Source organism: Taudactylus pleione, unplaced genomic scaffold (genome assembly GCF_031769625.1).
Source record: "Taudactylus pleione unplaced genomic scaffold, aTauple2 ptg000019l, whole genome shotgun sequence".
Classification (NCBI taxonomy): domain Eukaryota; kingdom Metazoa; phylum Chordata; class Amphibia; order Anura; family Myobatrachidae; genus Taudactylus; species Taudactylus pleione.
Genome location: NW_028284421.1, coordinates 4,499,622 through 4,514,135, shown reverse-complemented (window position 1 = coordinate 4,514,135; position 14,514 = coordinate 4,499,622).

The following is a 14,514-nucleotide window of genomic DNA, read 5'->3' as shown; positions in this document are numbered from 1 at the left end:
CTGTCACTCAAATTATCAGGCATTCGCTATTTTGCGAGCACATGAATTTTGGCCGCACTGAGTGGTTCGCGCATGCATATAACGATCCGTACGCATGCGCAGTTGGGCAAACATCGCTCGGAGCGAACGAGCAGCCACTTGCGTCCGGCTCTAAATCAGGGCCTATATACGGTATCATGAGTATTACATAAGAAAAATAGGTACATGTGAGGCAGCTCACTATATACGGTATCATGAGTGTTACATAAGAAAAATAGGTACATGTGAGGCAGCTCACTATATACGGTATCATGAGTGTTACATAAGAAAAATAGGTACATGTGAGGCAGCTCACTATATACGGTATCATGAGTATTACATAAGAAAAATAGGTACATGTGAGACAGCTCACTATATACGGTATCATGAGTATTACATAAGAAAAATAGGTACCTGTGAGGCAGCTCACTATATACGGTATCATGAGTATTACATAAGAAAAATAGGTACATATGAGGCAGCTCACTATATACGGTATCATGAGTGTTACATAAGCAAAATAGCTACATGTGAGGCAGCTCACTATATACGGTATCATGAGTATTACATAAGAAAAATAGGTACATGTGAGGCAGCTCACTATATACGGTATCATGAGTATTACATAAGAAAAATAGGTACATGTGAGGCAGCTCACTATATACGGTATCATGAGTATTACATAAGAAAAATAGGTACATGTGAGGCAGCTCACTATATACGGTATCATGAGTATTACATAAGAAAAATAGGTACATGTGAGGCAGCTCACTATATACGGTATCATGAGTATTACATAAGAAAAATAGCTACATGTGAGGCAGCTCACTATATACGGTATCATGAGTATTACATAAGCAAAATAGCTACATGTGAGGCAGATCACTATATACAGTATCATGAGAATTACATAAGCAAAATAGCAGTTTACGGTTCAGCCAAACAAATTGGCCTTTTGCATTAGTTTGGCTAATACACTACAATAGTAATGGCAACTGTGCAAATATAAATGTTGGCATGTGTGTTAATTAAACGGAATTAAGTTTAATCAGTTTTGAAGTATTTACCTTCCAATAAAACTTTTTGCCTCATTGTACACCTGCTACTGTGTACTGTATTTAGTACTGAGAGTGCAGTGTGTTTTTCAGTTTCCTCTTTTAAGTCAATGATAGATAACGCATGCTATTCCCAGTTTCCTTTTTAAGTATTTTTTGTAAAATAAGTCTTATTTACATAACCCACCCCCAAAGATGCAGTTGTAGTATTATTACTGATGCAGCAATAGCAATTTGCCTACAATGATGCACACTGAGATAGTTATCCCAGTTAAGCAAAAGAACCTGTTGAAGCACATTTTTGGGCATTATGGTATTATCTTAAAAGAAGTTACAGTGCAAATAAGTTACAGTGAGTACAGAGAATGATTTCACTATGACATCTTGATATTAATAGCTATCATAAAATCATTGAAATATGCTTGATGATTGCAGTGATTTTATATGTAAGGCAGCTCACTATATACGGTATCATCAGTATTACATAAGCAAAATAGCTACATTTTATCGTACATAAAACATGATTTCTTTTTCCTCACATGTCTATGATGTAAAACCAAGATTTTTTTATCAGTCGAAATAATCGCTCAACTACGTGAATATCGACATTGCGTGTGGATTGCGTGAGACCCAGGATCAGGCCCAATATGACATAGCTGGAAATGTTCTTGCCCAGCATAGACTAGCATTAACAGTCCATAAATATTCCCAAATGTCTCTTCACTCACATTATTTCCTTTACTGAGAAGGGAAGTTGATAAAAATATATGTTAATAATAAAAAATGGAGAAATGTGTATTCCAGCAGTTAAATGCACTGGATGAATATTAATGACACCGAGATACTAGATGAAGAACCAAGCTTGAATCCCACTGTCAGCTCATTTCGACCTTAATAACTCAACATTAACATCTCCCCATGTCACAGGCATCAAAATTATATTGTAATTATATTGTAAACTTTATTGGGCTGGAGTACAGCTTGATGTAAAATGATGTTCCTAGTTTTCATTGTAACTGTGTCAGATGAGCTAGGTGCCATACACTAGGGCATTAGGCTGGTTTAGAGGTAATTGTTTACAAATCCTGTGTGGTCATAAAAGATATCTCATCCAAATCTACATCTGACTGAAAGCAAGCAGGTGTCAAACAGGACAGGTGCTGGAGATGCAGTCAAGCGGTTACCATATTTGACCTTGTACTGTATGAGGTTACTGTTCCACATCACTAATGGACTTCAGCCAGATCTGGACATTGGACCTGAGCACAGAGGTCCTGATGCAGAGATGAATGTGAATGTTCTGTAGGTGCTTGCACTTTGAATGCATAGAAAAATAAAGGTGTATATTCACCTGCATGTAGTGTTGTATGCATTCTTTTTGACCCGTACCAGTGCGTACTTGCACCAGCCTATACTGTACAGTATACATGTTGTGTATTCTGTACACGTATACAGTATACACTTGTACAGTATGCACGAGATGTGCGCCGACCCCCGTGTTTTAGTTTTGGATTCGGATTCACCTTCGTGTTTTGATCTTGGTTTTGGTTTTGCAAAACCACCATCATGTGTTTTGGTTTTGGATCTGTATTTTAAAAAAAAAAATTGAAAAAACAGCTAAAATTATGTCATTTTGACCTGTTAGCATGCATCTGAATTCCAAACCACGGGAAGATCCAAACCAGGACTCAGTTCGACTCGGTACCCCAAAGTGATTCCGAACTCGGTTCAACTCGTAACCCCTAATTTCGGTTGTTGTCGGTTCTCTGAGAACCAGACCCGCACATCTCTAATTTAAACTTCCATTCAACTCTGCATAGCTCACAGTTGCATCAACATGCCCTCACTAAACTTTTCCTACATGAGAACACAGGGCTTGCACAGTGCGAAAACACATTTGTTATGCTCTTCAAAGTGGTGTATGGTCAGCTCCATATCAGGCCCCGGGTGTCCTGATCTTTCTAATTTGATTCTGACAGATAGAACCTTTTTTAAACATTAAACATCATGAAAGTTACCAGAGATTAGGCATGAGAAAATACTCTTCATGAAGTGTTTTTTGCAAAGCCACTTTAAATGGGAAAAGCATGCGTTTAGGCTCCCAAATAACATACATGGTGCGATATGCACCTTGGGATGCAACGGCCGATCCCATGGCCGACTTATCGGGGGGTCCCCACCAGTGCCGGATTTATACCTCATGGGGCCCTAGGCAAGATACCAGTTTGGGGCCCCCCTCCCTCAAACAATCCAAAGCACTATGGACCTCATTCAGAGTCGGTCGAAGCGGCCGCACGGTCGTACGCCACCGATGCTCGCTATACTGCGCATGCGTACAGTTCGCAAAGCGCGTGCGCAAACTAGCCGCTACGATCAGAAATTTCTCTCTCCTTGAACACAGCCAGGTCGGTAGTTTGAGTGACAGATTGAGGCGTTTGTGGGTGGTAACAGGGGAAGGTGCTTGAAAACGGGGGAGTGGAGATCCGAACGCAGGCGTGCCTAATTATGCGAATGGCGTTTTGTGGGAGTGCATACGGTTTATGGGAGTGCATAATTAACAAAGTAGCGTCATGGCACATGTGATATGGGAGGTTTTTACACTGACATGATCGTAGAGCTTAAGAGAGGGTATGGTCAACCTTAAGCTCTACGACCAGTTTCGATGGTTGCCGATGGTCTCGATTAATCCTTATATACCCGGAGATGACGTGTAATGCGTACGAGAAGGGGCGTATTTTTTTGTCTTCCGACCGCTTCCTCCCCTTGGTCGGCCAACAAGCGATCCGAACTTAGGGACGCAACTTGCGAGGGAATCATTTGCATATACGGCCCCTTTTCGCGTACGACCGTGCGGCCGCTTCGACCGACTCTGAATGAGGTCCTATATGTGAGTTCCTAATTCATGCCCCTTACATATCTTTTTTTGTTTTTGCTCCTTATAGTCAACTTTTTAAAGCTTTAAACATTACATATATTAAAATATTAAAATGGAAAATATATGTGTGTATGTGTATATATGTATACAGACGACAGACGACGGGACCTTGCTACAGTGTGTCTCATTGAGAGGGAGGGGTAAGTGATATTGGAGTTGTTTATTTAACACCTTCGTGTGCAGTTGTTCTGTTATTGTTGTCCTGAGGAAGGGGATACGGTCCCCGAAACGTTGACCATTAAATGACCCTGATCTAGGGTTCACTGTTTGTTTAAAAGTCTCTGAGTGCCGCCTCTCTTTCTACATTGATATATGTGTATATATATATCTATATATATATATGTGTGTGTGTGTATATATATATATATATATATATATAGAGAGAGAGAGAGAGAGAGAGAGAGAGAGAGAGATACGGTCCGGCAGAGTGATACACCTTGACAAAGGGGCTTAGCGCTCCGAAACGTTGTTTTTTTGATTATGTGACACCACTCAATATATTTGCTTCATTACCAGTCTCTGAGTGCCACAGCCTTTTTTGCTTAATTATATATATATATATATATATATATAATCTAGTGACATTGTAAAAACTGTGCATATATCAAGTATGTGTCACTAGGTCAAGTCTTGACCTGGTGACGGTATACAATCGGGAAGCCGGCTGCCTTAATACCGACAGCCGGCTTCCCCTCTGTCATATCCCGGCGAGGGTGAAATGCCGGGCATCTAGATGTAGACGCCTGACATTCTCCCGACGCCAGGAGACAGGCGCCCGAAATCCCGATCGAAGGGTTGGTTAGATATATATATATATATATATATATAGATAGATAGAGATATATATATATATATATATACAGAGAGATACGGTCCGGCAGAGAGATATATATATCTATATATTGCAGCTCATCAGGTCCCTACCTGGCCTTGATGGATGCACAACTGCTGCTGCAGTTTACTGCTTGTAGGCAGCGGCGGGCCTGGAAGGCTTGTGGGCAGAGTCACAGTGGCTGCTGGGGTGGGCCTAGTATGACGATGGAAGGACAGGGCGGCGGCCACGGACCCGGCGCATACCCTCCTTTCTCCCTAAGTGGCGGCCGAGTATAGTCAGTGAAAGTCTCTCAGAGAGAGCTCCGTGCCAGGCTCTCTGGGAGTGGAGGTGGGACCGCGTGACTTCATGACGTCACATGGTACTCGCGCAGTGCTCCTCTGGGAGCACCCTCATTTCCCCATGCGCAGGCGCCAGGTGGCCATGTAGTCTCGCCGAGAGAGCTCCGTGCGGGGCTCTCTGGGAGTGGAGGCAGGACCGCGTGACGTCTTGACGTCACGTGGTACTCGCGCAGTGCTCCTCTGGGAACACTGTGATCAGTGTTTTCCTCGGGCAAATGGGCCCCGCCGGGCCCTAGCCGAGCGCCTAGGATGCCTAGCGGGAAATCCGGCCCTGGTCCCCACACATGGAGCGATTCGCTGCCGGCACCCCCTCCCCCACTCGCATAGCACTGCATCATGGGATCGTACATTGCATCCCCAGATCAAGTGATCTGGAGGTGCGATGTACTACCCCACAGGAGCGTGCACTGGCAGATATCATGCCCACACACTGTACAATATAGCAGCGATATCGTACCAATCTGTCGGATCTGCTGCTATATTGCACCGTGTATGGGCACATTTAGGCTGCTCCTTTGGGCTCTGCAACAGCTCCACTGCAAGTCAAATGCAGGTGCTGTGAGGTAGCAATGGTGCCGCCCCCAGGCCCTGCTCCCTGGGTGGCAGCAGAGCTTGTACACTCCTGGCTATGGCCCTGTAAGATGTATTTTAGGAAGATAAATTGATAAATAAAATAAAAAGGTACAGTATAGGATGCAGGGTCTCTGAAGTGACATTTTTCATTTTGCTGTGGTGCACTTCCATCTCAGACAGCAATGTAACTATGATTTCTATAATAATATACTGTAGCCTATTTCCCTTTTTAGAACACAAACATGGTTATTTAAATATGAGATATGCTTGACCTTAGTTGGGTATTTTTTTTAACCGACATCATTTATGTATATTGCGGATTTCTTGCAAACATCTTTTAATCATTTATAGACACTTTTTGAAAAGGGCTTTTTGTTATTGAGTAGTCGTGCTTACATAACCCTGTATGTCTTCTGTCTGTACTATACCTTGAAATTCCAATTTTAGAGAATATTTCCAGAGTGAAGTCAATAACTGTGCAAATAGAATTCCCTCAAAGCTTCTTTCTATGATGGAATACAAGGAATTGAGTCAATCAGTGCAAAATTGTTTGCTTTCCACTTCAGCATCTGATGCTCTTACCTGTCACTCAATATTGAAAGCTATTATTCTATTTGATGAGCAGGAAATAGATTACAATTTGTTTGCAGATGTCTGAGGTATATAATGATGTGTTTTTATGGTCATTTTAACTCAACTGGCCAGCATTAAACATCCATGTATCATCTGCTCCTCCATGTTAGGGAACTATAGCGTATGTACACATGATCAAACTACATAATAACTTTGAAGTGCAGGCCAGAGTATCAGTTGTCATGATATACATATAATATATGTAATAAATTATCCTAAACTGAGAGGAAGTTTTATTCTAGATGGTCACTATATATCAGTAGGGTGATGAATGAGGCTCTTTATAGTGTAGAACACTACACCCCAAGCTCAACAAAGGGCTAGCAAATATTATGTTTGTACATAAAGGCTAGCACATTGCATAATCACATACAACAGTTATCATTTGTTATATATGGCACGCTCATCATAAAGTATTACATTTTGCCCCGTCAAAGAAACATTATCATTTATTCATAACTAACCCCCTTATTCTGGATATTACCTTCCCTCATTTACACTTTATTTCAATCTCCAAGCCTACTCGCCTGCTGCTAATACATCTTTCTTATCTTTGGTGGTGGGGGTGTTGCTGCTATTCTTGTTGCCGTACACACTGTGCGTTATGTGGTCAATCAGCCAACGTACAACATTGTTCACAGACATATTGTATCTGTCCTGCAGCGCTGGTATATCTGCAAGATATATCGGCACCTCTGGCTGTGTGTACTGGCTACCCGCCGACTGTCCATACACTTGCTGCAGGTACCCATCTGTGACTGACATCTCAACTAAGCAGGCAGTTTTAAATGCCCACCCAGTTGTGATGTCAGCGCAGACACATCGAGTGGCGGACTGGTAAGTGTGTATTGTTTTACCAATATGCAGCTGGGTCTGCAGATCCCTGGGTCTGCGGATATGTCGCCCAGGTGTGTACCCACCATAAAGGTGCAGCCATGGTGTGGAGATGCCGATGCGGCTGTGAGGAGTAGGTAGGGATCAGCAGAGAGGAGGCAGGGGCCCTGCACTATAGCTATAGACAGCATAGTCCCTACATTAGGGAGGGATAATAAAGGCAAACACTATTTTGAGGCCCACTACCCACCAAATAATACATACATCATTATTTAACTACATACTAACAAAACACACACACCAAAAAACACCAGGGGCCCTCTGTGCAACCGTGTGAGACAAATAACCTATTTTCCTTACTAGAGACTAAGGACCTCATTCAGAGTCGGTCGAAGCGGCCGCACGGTCGTACGCCACCGATGTTCGCTATACTAGGCATGAGAAAATACTCTTCATGAAGTGTTTTTTGCAAAGCCACTTTAAATGGGAAAAGCATGCGTTTAGGCTCCCAAATAACATACATGGTGCGATATGCACCTTGGGATGCAACGGCCGATCCCATGGCCGACTTATCGGGGGGTCCCCACCAGTGCCGGATTTATACCTCATGGGGCCCTAGGCAAGATACCAGTTTGGGGCCCCCCTCCCTCAAACAATCCAAAGCACTATGGACCTCATTCAGAGTCGGTCGAAGCGGCCGCACGGTCGTACGCCACCGATGTTCGCTATACTGCGCATGCGTACAGTTCGCAATGCGCGTGCGCAAACTAGCCGCTACGATCAGAAATTTCTCTCTCCTTGAACACAGCCAGGTCGGTAGTTTGAGTGACAGAATGAGGCATTTGTGGGTGGTAACAGGAGAAGGTGCTTGAAAATGGGGGAGTGGAGATCCGAACGCAGGCGTGCCTAATTATGCGAACGGCGTTTTGTGGGAGTGCATACGGTTTATGGGAGTGCATAATTAAGAAAGTAGCGTCATGGCACATGTGATATGGGAGGTTTTTACACTAACATGATCGTAGAGCTTAAGAGAGGGTATGGTCAACCTTAAGCTCTACGACCAGTTTCGATGGTTGCCGATGGTCTCGATTAATCCTTATATGCCCGGAGATGACATGCAATGCGTACAAGAAGGGGGCGTATTTTTTTGTCTTCCGACCGCTTCCTCCCCTTGGTCGGCCAGCTACCGATTCGAACTTAGGGACGCAACTTGCGAGGGAATCATTTGCATATCCGGCCCCTTTTCCCGTACGACCGTGCGGCCGCTTCAACTGACTCTGAATGAGGTCCTAAATGTACTAATAATTCTTTATAGCTACAAAGACAGGCTGGCTGTTTACTTAAGATTGAAAATATAACAAAACAGTGTAAACATATGTATTCTGGTCTGTGATTTTGTTCCTGTGTTTAGTTGTGGCAGACAGTGATACTAAGTTGTCAGATGATTTTACCTTCCTAATATTACATTAAAATTACAGTTACAATGTAAATTATATCAATACAACTCAGGTAATAAAATGTGGCTACTAAACAACAACAAAAAATCACTTTCAGACTGTTAACACAGCTGTGATTTCTCTTCCAGCTAATTAATAGTTAAAAGACATAAGATCTGCCTAGAGTCACATGACAAGACAGCAGTTTCATAAGAACCAGTGTTTAGTTAAATTGTGGTTTTGTGTGTTTAATCCCCAGGGCATTTTCTTTGCAAGTTAGGAATAGGAATGATAAAAGCAGGTTGATCTTAATAATCTGAAGCCATCTGCTCATTCTGCTTTCACTACTTCTTTTGGTTTTGGTTCTTGGTATGCACAGATCTCAGGCATGGTGTGAAACTTTAATGATGAGAGCAGTCAAGCACTGGAAAGGAAATCATTTATATTGCCTTGAGGAATCATTTAGTCATGTTTGATTTATAAGTTGAATTAATATAACTCACACCTTTGTATTTAACCAAACAGCAACATTGTAGTAGGTGCAATGCAAACAAAGACAACATCTCTGGGCCACTTTCCTGCCCCATGTTACAAGGTCCTGGAAATCGCCTTATTCTTCCAGCAACTATTGTACAACTCCAGCTGTGATTATTCTGTTAAAAGGGAACAGCACTGTTTCATAAAATTGGATTCGTGTTAATTTAGCTGGGAGAGGAATTACTTAACATGGCTACTGCTGATCTTTTCTTTTTTAGCTTGAAGGGATTTGTAAATGGGGAGGTTTTAGTACCATGCAGGGCAGCATCTGCTTTGTTGTGAGCTGTACACAACCAATTAGATCCTGTCTGCCACTGCTCTAAACAGCTCACAACCAATTAGATGCTGTTCACAACTGCTCTGAACACCTCACAACCATTTAGATGCTGTTCACAACTGTTCTAAACAGCTCACAGTCAATTAGATGCTATCCACAACTGCTCTTAACAGCTCACAGGCAATTAGATGCTGTCCATGACTGCTCTGAATAGTTCACAGGCAACTAGGTGCTGTCCACATCTGCTCTAAATAGCTCACAACTTACTTGATGCTGTCCACAACTGCTTTATAGAGCTCACAACCATTTAGATGTCCACAACTGCTCTAAACAGTTCACAACCAATTAGATGCTGTCCACATCTGCTCTAAAAGCTCACAGCCAATTAGATGATGTCCACAACTGCTCTGAGCAACTCACAACCAATTAGATGCTGTTCACAACTGCTCTAAACAGCTCACAACCAAACTGATGCTGTCTGCAACTGCTCTATGGAGCTCACAACCATTTAAATGATGTCTACAACTGCTCTGAACAGTTCACAACCAATTAGATGCTGTCCATATCTGCTCTAAACAGCTCACAACCAACTTGACGCTATCCGCAACTGCTCTAAACAGCTCATAACCAGTTAGATGCTGTCCACGACTGCTCTGAACAATTCACAACCAATTAGATGCTGTAAACAACTGCTCTAAACAGCTCACAACCAGCTAGAGGCTATCCATGAATGCTCTAAACAGCTCACAACCAGTTAGAGACTATCCATGACTGCTCTGAACACCTTACAACCAATTAGATGCCGTTCACTGTTCTAAACAGCTCACAGGCAATTAGATGCTGTCCACAACGGCTCTAAATAGTTCACAGCCAACTAGATGCTCTCCACATCTGCTCTAAATAGCTCACAACTTACTTGATGCTGTCCACAACTGCTTTATACAGCTCACAACCATTAAGATGTCCACAACTGCTCTAAACAGTTCACAACCAATTAGATGCTGTCCACATCTGCTCTAAAAGCTCAAAGCCAATTAGATGATGTCCACAACTGCTCTGAGCAACTCACAACCAATTAGATGCTGTTCACAACTGCTCTAAACAGCTCACAGGCAATTAGATGCTGTCCATACCTGCTCTGAATAGTTCACAGCCAACTAGATGCTGTCAGCAACTACTCTAAACAGCTCTCAACAATTTAAATGATGTCCACAACTCCTCTGAATAGTTCACAACCAATAAGATGCTGTCCACAACTGCTCTGAACAGCTCACAACCAATTAGATGCTGTCCACAACTGCTCTAAACAGTTCACAACCAATTAGATGCTGTCCATAACTGCTCTGAACAGTTCACAACCAATTAGATGCTGTTTACAGCTGGTCTAAACAGCTCACAACCAGTTAGATGCTGTCCACGACTGCTCTAAACAGCTCACCACTAATTAAATGCTGTCCACGACTGTTCTGAACAGTTCACAACCAATTAGATGCTGTTCACAGTTTGTCTAAACAGCTCACAACCAGTTAGATGCTGTCCACAACTGCTCTAAACAGCTCACCACTAATTAGATGCTGTCCACGACTGCTCTAAACAGCTCATAACCAATAAGATGCTGTCCACAACTTCCCTAAACAGCTCACAACCATTTAAATGTTGTCCACAACTGCGCTAAACAGCCCACAACCAATTAGATGCTGTCCACAACTGCTCTAAACAGCTCACAACCAACTAGATACTGTCCACTACTGTCTAAACAGCTCACAACCAATAAGATGCTGTCCACAACTGCTCTAAACAGCTCACAACCATTTAAATGCTGTCCACAATTGCGCTAAACAGCCCACAACCAATTAGATGCTGTCCACAACTGCTCTAAAAGGGATGCAATTGGGAAGCCGGCTGACGTAAGCCCGACAGCCGGCTTCCCGACTGCATTATCCCGGCGAGGGTTAAATGACAGGTGTCTAAATCTAGACGCCTGTCATTTTTCCGATGCCGGGCACCGTCAGCGGACAGCCACTGGGGGGGAGAGTTATGTTTAGGGCTCCTGGGGGGACTTAGGGTTAGGCACCCCCCCGGGAGGGTTAGGGTTAGGCAAGGGGGAGGGAGGGTTAGGGTTAGGCACCCCCGGGGGGAGGTTAGGGTTAGGCACCCCCCCCGGGGGACTTAGGTTTAGGCAGTGAGGAAGGGGGAGGTTAGGGTTAGGCACTTAGAGGGTGAATTAGGGTTAGGCACAGGGGGGGAGGTTAGGGTTAGGCACCCCTAAGGAGGGTTAGGGTTAGGGGGGTTAGGTTAGTAGATACTACCTTAGGACGATTGGGATTTCCAGCGCTGTCGGGCTTCCACTGCCGGGCTCTGCTGTTATGTCGGGCTGCCGCTGCCGGGTTTCGAACTCCCGGCCATACGGCTGCCGGGATATCATACCGATTCCGCTCTAAACAGCTCACAACCAACTAGATGCTGTCTACAACTGCTCTGAACAGTTCACAACCAATTAGATGCCATTCACAGCTGCTCTAAACAGGTTCACAGCTTCTCTAAATAGCTCACAACTAACTAGATGCTGTCCACAACTGCTCTGAACAGTTCACAACCAATTAGATGCTGTTCACAGCTGCTCTAATCAGCTCACAACCAGTTAGATGCTGTTCGCGACTGCTCTAAACAGGGTACAACCAACTAGATGCTGTCCACAACTGCTCTGAACAGTTCACAACCAACTAGATGCTGTCCACAACTGCTCTAAACAGCTCACAACCAACTGTATGCTGTCCACAACTTCTCTAAACAGTTCATAACCAATTAGATGCTGTCCACATCTGCTCTGAACAGCTCACAACCAACTAGATGCTGTTCACAACTGCTGTACACAGTTCACAACCAACTAGATGCTGTCCACAACTGCTCTAAACAGTTCATAACCAATTAGATGCTGTTTACAGCTGCTCTAAACAACTCACAACCAGTTAGGTGCTGTCCACGACTGCTCTGAACAGTTCACAACCAATTAGATGCTGTTCACAGCTGCTCTAAACAGCTCACAACCAACTAGATGCTGTCCACAACTGCTCTGAACTGTTCACAACCAATTAGATGCTGTCCACAACTTCTCTAAACAGCTCACAGCCAATTAGATGATGTCCACAACTGCTCTGAACACCTCACAACCACTTAGATGCTGTTCACAACTGCTTTAAACAGATCACAGTCAATTGGGTGCTTTCCTCAACTGCTCTAAACACCTCACAGGCAATTAGATGCTGTCCATAACTGCTCTGAATGGTTCACAGCCAACTAGATGCTGTCAGCAACTGCTCTAAACAGCTCTCAACCATTTAAATTATGTCCACAATTCCTCTGAACAGTTCACAAGCAATTAGATGCTGTCCACAACTACTCTAAACAGCTCACAACCAGTTAGATGCTGTCCACAACTACTCTAAACAGCTCACAACCAACTAGATGCTGTTGACAACTGCTCTAAACAGTTCACAACCAATTAGATGCTGTTCACAGCTGCGCTAATCAGCTCACAACCAGTTAGATGCTGTTCGCGACTGCTCTAAACAGGGTACAACCAACTAGATGCTGTCCACAACTGCTCTGAACAGTTCACAACCAACTAGATGCTGTCCACAACTGCTCTAAACTGCTCACAACCAACTGTATGCTGTCCACAACTTCTCTAAACAGTTCATAACCAATTAGATGCTGTCCACATCTGCTCTGAACAGCTCACAACCAACTAGATGCTGTTCACAACTGCTGTACACAGTTCACAACCAACTAGATGCTGTCCACAACTGCTCTAAACAGTTCATAACCAATTAGATGCTGTTTACAGCTGCTCTAAACAACTCACAACCAGTTAGGTGCTGTCCACGACTGCTCTGAACAGTTCACAACCAATTAGATGCTGTTCACAGCTGCTCTAAACAGCTCACAACCAACTAGATGCTGTCCACAACTGCTCTGAACTGTTCACAACCAATTAGATGCTGTCCACAACTTCTCTAAACAGCTCACAGCCAATTAGATGATGTCCACAACTGCTCTGAACACCTCACAACCACTTAGATGCTGTTCACAACTGCTTTAAACAGATCACAGTCAATTGGGTGCTTTCCTCAACTGCTCTAAACACCTCACAGGCAATTAGATGCTGTCCATAACTGCTCTGAATAGTTCACAGCCAACTAGATGCTGTCAGCAACTGCTCTAAACAGCTCTCAACCATTTAAATTATGTCCACAATTCCTCTGAACAGTTCACAAGCAATTAGATGCTGTCCACAACTACTCTAAACAGCTCACAACCAGTTAGATGCTGTCCACAACTACTCTAAACAGCTCACAACCAACTAGATGCTGTTGACAACTGCTCTAAACAGTTCACAACCAATTAGATGCTGTTCACAGCTGCTCTAAACAGCTCACAACCAGTTAGATGCTGTCCACAACTGCTCTAAACAGCTCACCACTAATTAGATGCTGTCCATGACTGCTCTGAACAGTTAACAACCAATTAGATGCTGTCCACTACTGCTCTAAACAGCTTATATAACCAATAAGATGCTGTCCACAACTGCCCTAAACAGCTCACAACCATTTAAATGTTGTCCACAACTGCGCTAAATAGCCCACAACCAATTAGATGCTGCCCACAACTGCTCTAAACAGCTCACAACCAACTAGATACTGTCCACTACTGCTCTAAACAGCTCTCAGTAGAATGTTAAATTAATACATTCAATCAATGAAAGAGACACCTATCTGTAATAATATATCAGCAGACCATTCAAACAAGCATTACAACAGGTTATAGTAAATATATAAGACAACACAACAAGGAAGAGCTAGGAGCTGCAAGAAAAGGCTTCTAGGATCACATGCACCCCCAAGGCAGAGTGTTGCCGTCACTGATGTAGAGCCTCATGAGGGGAGGGGATCCTTCTCATCCCAAAAATGTCAATTGGGTAAATATCCTGGATCAGTAATCTACAAGTACAGCTACAGATATCATTCCTGTAAGTAAGGCATC